Source organism: Lynx canadensis, chromosome B3 (genome assembly GCF_007474595.2).
Source record: "Lynx canadensis isolate LIC74 chromosome B3, mLynCan4.pri.v2, whole genome shotgun sequence".
NCBI lineage: Eukaryota > Metazoa > Chordata > Mammalia > Carnivora > Felidae > Lynx > Lynx canadensis.
Genome location: NC_044308.2, coordinates 66036817 through 66044481, shown reverse-complemented (window position 1 = coordinate 66044481; position 7665 = coordinate 66036817).

Here is a 7665-nt window from a genome sequence, read left to right as displayed (position 1 = left end):
AGAATATCCAATGGAAGATTGGAATGAAGAGAGTCTCTTCAGCAAATTGTGCTGGGAAAACTGAACAGTGACATGCAGAAAAATGAACCTGGAGCACTTTCTTATACCATACACAAAAATAAACTCAAAATGGATGAAAGACCTAAATGTAAGACAGGAAGCCATCAAAATCCTAGAGGAGAAAACAGGCAAAAGCCTCTTTGACCTTGGCTGCAGCAACTTCTTACTCAACATGTTTCTGGAGGCAAGGGAAACAAAAGCAAAAGTGAACTATCCGGAACTCATCAAAATAAAAACTTCTGCACAGTGAAGGAAACAATCAGCAAAACTAAAAGGCAACTGATGAAATGGGAGAAGATATTTGCAAACGACATATCAAATAAAGGGTTAGTATCTAAAATCTATAAAGAACTTATCAAACTCAACACCCAAAAAACAAATAATCCAGTGAAGAAATGGGCAATAGACATGAACAGACACTTCTCCAGAGAAGACATCTAGAGATGGCTAACAGACACATGAAAAAATGCTCAACATCACTCACCATCAGGGAAATACAAATCAAAACTACAATGAGATACCACCTCACACCTGCCAGAATGGCTAACATTAACAACTCAGGCAACAACAGATATTGGCAAGGATGCAGAGAAAGAGGATCTCTTTTGCACTGCTGGTGGGAATGAAAACTGGTGCACTCACTCTGGAAAGCAGTATGAAGGTTCCTCAAAAAATTAAAAATAGAACTACCCTACCCCAGCAATTGCACTACTAGGCATTTATCCAAGGGACACAGGTATGCTATTTCAAAGGGGCACATGCACCCCAATGTTTATAGCAGCATTATTCACAATAGCCAAAGTATGGAAAGAGCCCAAATGTCCATCGATGGATGAATGGATAAAGAAGATGTGGTATATATATACATGGAGTATGGCTTGGCAATCAAAACGAATGAAATCTTGCCATTTGCAACAACGTGGATGGAACTAGAGGGGATTATGTGAAACGAAATTAGTCAGAGAAAGACAAATATCATATGACTTCACTCATATGAGGAATTTAAGATACAAAACAGACGAACAAAAGGGAAGGGAAGCAAAAATAATATAAATACAGGGAGGGGGACAAAACATAAGACACTCTTAAATATAGAGAACAAACTGAGGGTTGCTGGAGGGGTTGTGAGAGGGGGAATGGGATAAATGGGTTGGGTTTTATACATAGGGGATGAATCACTGGAATCTACTCCTGAAATCATTGTTGCACTATATGCTAACTAACTTGGACGTAAATAAATAAATAAATACTATAAATTAATTAATTAATTAATTAATTAAATTTGTAAGGAACCACAGAAGATTCCAAATAGCCAAATCAGAAATCTTGGGAAGGAAGAACAAAGCTGGAGATATTATATGCCCTGATTTCAAACTATATTACAAAGCTATAGCAATCAAAACAGTATGGTTTTGGCAACAGATACACAGATCAATGGAATAGAATTGAGAGCCCAGATTTAAACCTGCACATATATTGATAGTTAATGACAAATGAGCCAACATACAATGGAGAAAGACTGTCTCTTCAATTTTGGGAAAACAGTGCTGGGAAAACTGTACAGCCACACGTGAAAGAATGAAATTGACCACTATCTTACACCACACACAAAAATTAATTCAAAATGGGATTAAAGACTTACTGTTAGACCTGAGACCAAAAAATTCCTGGAGGAAAACAGAGACAGCAAGCTCCCTGACATTGATCTTAGAGATATTTTTGTGGATCTGACTCCAAACGCAAGGGAAACAAAAGCAAAAATAAACAAATGGGATTAGATCAAAGTAAAAACCTTCTGCACAGTAAAAGAAACCATTATCAAAACAAAAAGGCAACCTACTTAATGGGAGAAGACTGTTATAGACCATATATCTGACAAGGGATTAATATCCAAAATATATGAAGAACTCATACATGTCAACAAAAATAACAAAAAACAGTCTAATTTAAAATTGGGCAGAGTATCTGAATAGACATTTTTCCAAAGAAGACATGCATATGGGCAACAGGCATAAGAAAAAATGTTCAATATCAATAATGGGTAAGAAAATGCAAATCAAAAACCACAATGAAATGTCACCTCACACCAATTAGAATGGCTGTTACTAACAACAGCAGCAGCAGCAGCAACAGCAGCAACAACAACAACAACAAAAACAACATCAAAACACCAAGAAATAACAAGTATGTGGAGAGAGGAAACCCTTGTACACTATTGATTTCCACTAAGGAAAGCAGTATGGGTATTCTCCAAAAAATTAAGACTATAACTACCATATGATCCAGCAATTCCATTCTTTTTGTCTGAAGAATGAAAAAAACACTCATTCAAAAAATGTATGCACCCTTGGGGCACCTGGGTAGTTTAGTCAGTTAAGCATCTGACTTTGGCTCAGGTCATGATCTCCTGGTTCATGGGTTTGAGTCCTGCGTTGGGTTCTGTGCTGATAGCTCAGAGCCAGGAGCCTACTTCAGATTCTGTTTCCCTCTCTCTCTGCTCCTTCCCTGATAACACTCTGTCTCTCTCTGTCTCGAAAATAAATAAACATCAAAAAATATATGCACCCCTATGTTCATTGCAGCATTATTTATATAGACAAGAAATGGAAATAACTAAACGTCATTGACAGATGAATGGATAAAGACGCGGTGTGTGTGTGTGTGTGTGTGTGTGTGTGTAATAGAATATTACTCAGTTATAAAAAAGAATGAAATCTTGCCATTTGTGACAGACCTAGAGAATATTATACTATGTGAAATATGTGGAATATAGAAAGACAAATACCATATGATTTCCTTATATGTGGAATCTTTAAAAAACGAATAAACAAAACAAAACAACTCATAGAGAACAGATTGGTGGTTACTAAAGGGAAAGGAGGGTGGGGGTGGGCAAAATGGGTGAAAGGGGTCAGTTGTATGGTGATGGATAGTAACTGCATTTTAGTGGTGATCACTTTGTAGAGCAGGCAGATTTTGAATTATAATGTTGTACACCAGAACTTAGGTTATAACAATTTTACCTCAAAATATAATGAAATAAAGGACTTACATAGTGGGAGCAGCATTTTCTTAGAGTGACAGGTAGGACTTGGTGATTGGCTCTGATGGAAAGGATGTGTGGTGGCTATAGTGCCATTCAAAGAAAGAAAGCATCCCTAAAGGGACATAAAAATGAGCTTCATTTTTAAAATCTGTGTTTGAGATGGATTTGGACTTGCAAGATATGTGTGGTGCACAAGTGGCTACATGGCCATGGACCCCCAAATTCAGATAAGAGAAGTTATTATACATTGGACAAGACTGAAATAAGCATTAGTCTCCAAGAGAAAACAAAAGGGGGATTAGTCATTTGTGTAAATGAAGGCATCTAAGATGGTACTGGTGATTGTAAGCCTGGAGAATTACAGAAATAGCTAAAAGCCAATTCAGGTCATCTGAATATAAATTTAGGTCTCCTTGGGGAAGTAAATAGGGATTTTGATTGCAATCGAGGAAATTTACATTTAGTTACTTTGCTGTCTATCTTTAGAAATGATGAAAATCTGTGGTACCTATAAAAGAGGAATCCATTAAAAAAAAGTCTGTCTATTATTATCTAATATGTATATCACTGGGGTAGAAATCTGATTCCATTAAATATTAAGACCATCCAACTAATTCTTCCACCTGAGTCCTTTTGACTTCAAAGTCTAGTCTCATAAATATTAGATTAGACTGCCTTCTTGGGGGATCATTCCTAATGTATTGCTGATGAAGGCTTGGGAAACACCCAAACACAATAAGGTGACTAGGATGTAACCTCTAGTTCTATATGGATACTTCTAAAGATAAGGGAGCCATGTTAGTGTAGGTCCTCTGAGAAACAGATGCAAGACAGGATTTGACATGCGGGAGTTTTATTGGGATAAACATCAGTGAGGGAAGTAGAGGAAAGAGTGGGAGAAGGTTGGGAGAGCTGACTCCTGAAAAGGAGAAAGGAAAGGCAGGAAAATAGAGATGTCTCTAAAGGGACTATTCGGTGGCATTTCCTTTTTCTATCATATAGCTGAGATCTTCAGAATGTTTATTAGCCCAGAGAGTGTGAATTACAATTATACAGTGAGTGGGATAATTATACATTTAAGATAGATTTCATATGGATAAAAGGAAATCATTGGTTTCTTGGATGAGATAGAAAGTATCTACAGTCCGTGTTGTGGGGTGGCAGATGGAGAGATTTTGAAAGTTATGCCTCAATTATCCTTTGGGTCTGATTAGGTAATACAATTCTATCTTTGAAGTCCCAAGAAATCAGCATGTCAATCAAATGTCTATAAATCACGTGTGACTGACAAGAGCTTGACACATGATTTAAGGACTTTGTGTTCTCACTCATTTTACAAAGTGAAATAGGTTTTAAAACCATTTTATTTGAAAATAATTTCAAATTTATCAAAATATTACAAAATAAAAGTAGTATAAAATGAAGAGTGCAAAAAATGCCCAAATACCCTTTATCTAGATTTGTCTACTAGTGATTTTTATTCCATTTTGATTTGTCATTTACTCTCACTGTCCTTGACTTATTTTTTCTGGATCATTTAGGATATATACATATATATATATATATATATATATATATATATATATATATATGTATATATACATATATATACATATATATAGCATATATATACTTATATATACATTTATATATTTATATATAATATCTAAAATATAAGTGTTTTACATAAATACTATATAACTTATCATTTGTATTCCAATGTTACGAGTTCATCCAGTAATGCCCTTCATTGTACTTCTTCCCCTCCAGTATGAGATCTGGTCTTGCCAAGTATTGCATTGAGTAGCCATATCCCTTTCACCTTTTTAAAACTGGAACATGAAATACTTTTTTGAAAAATTATATCTTATTGAAGAATTGAAGAATTAAACTCTGAGAGTGGGGACTTGGTCAGTCCTATATGTTGCTTATACATATAGCCCAGAACAGTGCTTGGTACATGGTAGCACTCAGTAAATATCTGATGAATGAATGAATGAATGAATGAATGAATAACATTTTGTGTATGTCCATATTTTCCAAAGAAGTGTTGGCATAAATGAGTTACATTGGTCTTTGCCTTTTAAAAGCATTTATATCATGTTTTTAAAAGTTTTATACAAATAGTTCCAGTGTTTATTTTGTAAAAGTAGATCATGCGTACGTTCGTGTGTGTGTGTGTGTGTGTGTCTGGATGCATGTGTGGGTAGAGCTTAACTGTACCTTAAGACCCCACCCCTGATACTCCCTGCCCACACCATCACCTTAAATCCCTTCTCATCTCTGTAACAACTTAAACCTTTTAGTGCTGTTTGAAAGTGAAATGAAAACCCAAGCTCTTCTGGCATGAAGATTGGCATCCAGTGTGACTGTCCTCTGGGCAATGCAAAACATTTGCTCCCTGCATCAAGGGCTGTGATGAATCTGAACGTTCAGATACAACTAGTAGCCGTCTTAAAAAAAATGTTGGCTCCTGTGTCAACATGTTGACTGACAGAATGTCCACATGGTAGGAGGCTTACTGACATGATTTCAATCATAGCTCTGTGAATGGAAGGCTGCCCATCAGTCAAGTCACAGAAATCTCTGCCTCGTTCCAGAGGGTCCATTGCATCATTCCCACATTGTCAGAACTGCAGCTCATTGCTGGAACTGAAGGATGGCCCCACCTTGTGCTGATTACACCAGGGACCTCCTTCAAGGACTCGCCTTGTGAGAGTTCACCTCCTAACTTCAGAAACCTGCTGCTCTACTCTTAATATGAAACTAGGGTCAAAACTGCCGAGTGTTGATAAGAATATCTTTGGCTCATGATTGTAATATAAAGTGAACAGAGCGGGACTCGAATTGTAATATACAGTTTGATTTTATCTATGAAAAGAAAAAAAAAACTTTGTAGAAAAATGACTGGAAGAAATAATGCCAACATGGTTATAGTCGTGGCTTCCAAGTGATGGGACTAAGGGTAATTTATAGTATCTGATCTTGTGTTGTTGGCTACAAGGAGCATATGTTTCTTTGATGATCATGAAAAGAGAAATTAAGTATAAAAAGAAAGATGGATTTTTATAGCCTCACATTTAAAAGTGAAATCTAAAGAAACTGGTTGAAGTTCTAAGCCATATTGTATCTCAGTTTCCCCATATGCCAAGTAGGTACGAGAATGCCAGTTATAGATTCTGTGATGGCAATACATGAGATAAGCATGTAATATGCTTTCATTTGCTCAAAATAAAGGAGCCTATTAGTATTATAATAATCTTTATACTTATCTCTGAAGGAACTCCTTCCCCCAACTCTCCTTCTATCAATCATGAAGAAGGAAAGGGTTATAAATCCTGACTGGCACCTTGCCTGCTCTTTTGAAAGTCTAACCCAGTGGGATGGCAAAAGAGAGTAATTTTTAAATGAAGAGACTTTAGAGCTAATCTCCATCTGACATGTGCTTCCAACTCCAGCTTATGTTGAAAGAAGTGCTTATTAAGGACACACTTGATTCCTTGCCTCTCATTCTTCTTTCTACGGGAGAAACCGTCTACTTCACCAGCAGAGTCCCTTTCAATTCCTGAATTTATACATGTGAGAAAACCTTCAGAACATGATATATTCTTGCAGAATGGTCCGTGGGACAAGAAGAGTGATTGACAACTGCAGAAATTACATCTGAGGTTTAGTCCTGCAGGAAAAGGGGATACAAATTGCCTGCAAATTATCCACAAGTCCCTGATGAGCCTGAGGAGAAAATTTAAGAGGCTTCAGTCTTTCTTCAACAAACATGTTCACGTGTCTCCCTTTACTATAACACGCAAACACCCAAGAGAAATTGTCCCTGTAAAAACACTACTTTGTTTTTTATCCTTCTCAAATGTGTTACTGGTAAGTGTGCAAATGCCAATTAATAATCTTCATCATGTGCCAATAGCGGTCCATGTATGACTCAGAACAGAAGAGGTATATAAACTCCGACTGATGGGTTTATAATTTAAAGAAGAAATTAGGTTTTATGCTATAAAAACACATGGTGTTAACCTCATAGGATGCATAATGAAATAGCCTGTAAGGATTTGCACTGTTGATCTTAATAAATATACATACAGTAGAATAAAGGCAATAATAATGATGATGATGGATATTTACAAGTCTAAAAGGAACAGGTGAAACTTCTAAGAGTACACGAAAGTGTGATGTCCTAGACTTTGCACATACCTGGCTTACAATAATGGCTTTCTAAAGTACTAACACAGTACTACTCACAAATGTGATCAGCAAATGAGTGCTGGTCCTCAAAGTTTGTCTTACACATTTTGATGTGAAAAGTACAGAAATTGAGAATAAGCATTTAGAAATTTTTATATCAATTTGGTTGAGTAATTCTATTGACTCTCATAATAACAAATTGGGGGCTTGCATTTTATGTCTTTGCCTTTTTAAATTTCATTTTTTGAGTAATTCATTTTTATCGTATTTTACAGAAATACTTGTCCATGAAAAATTGGGGGAAACCTGAGCCCTCAATGCAGAGACTTTGAGAAATACTATTCTCAAATGTGGTAGGGGTG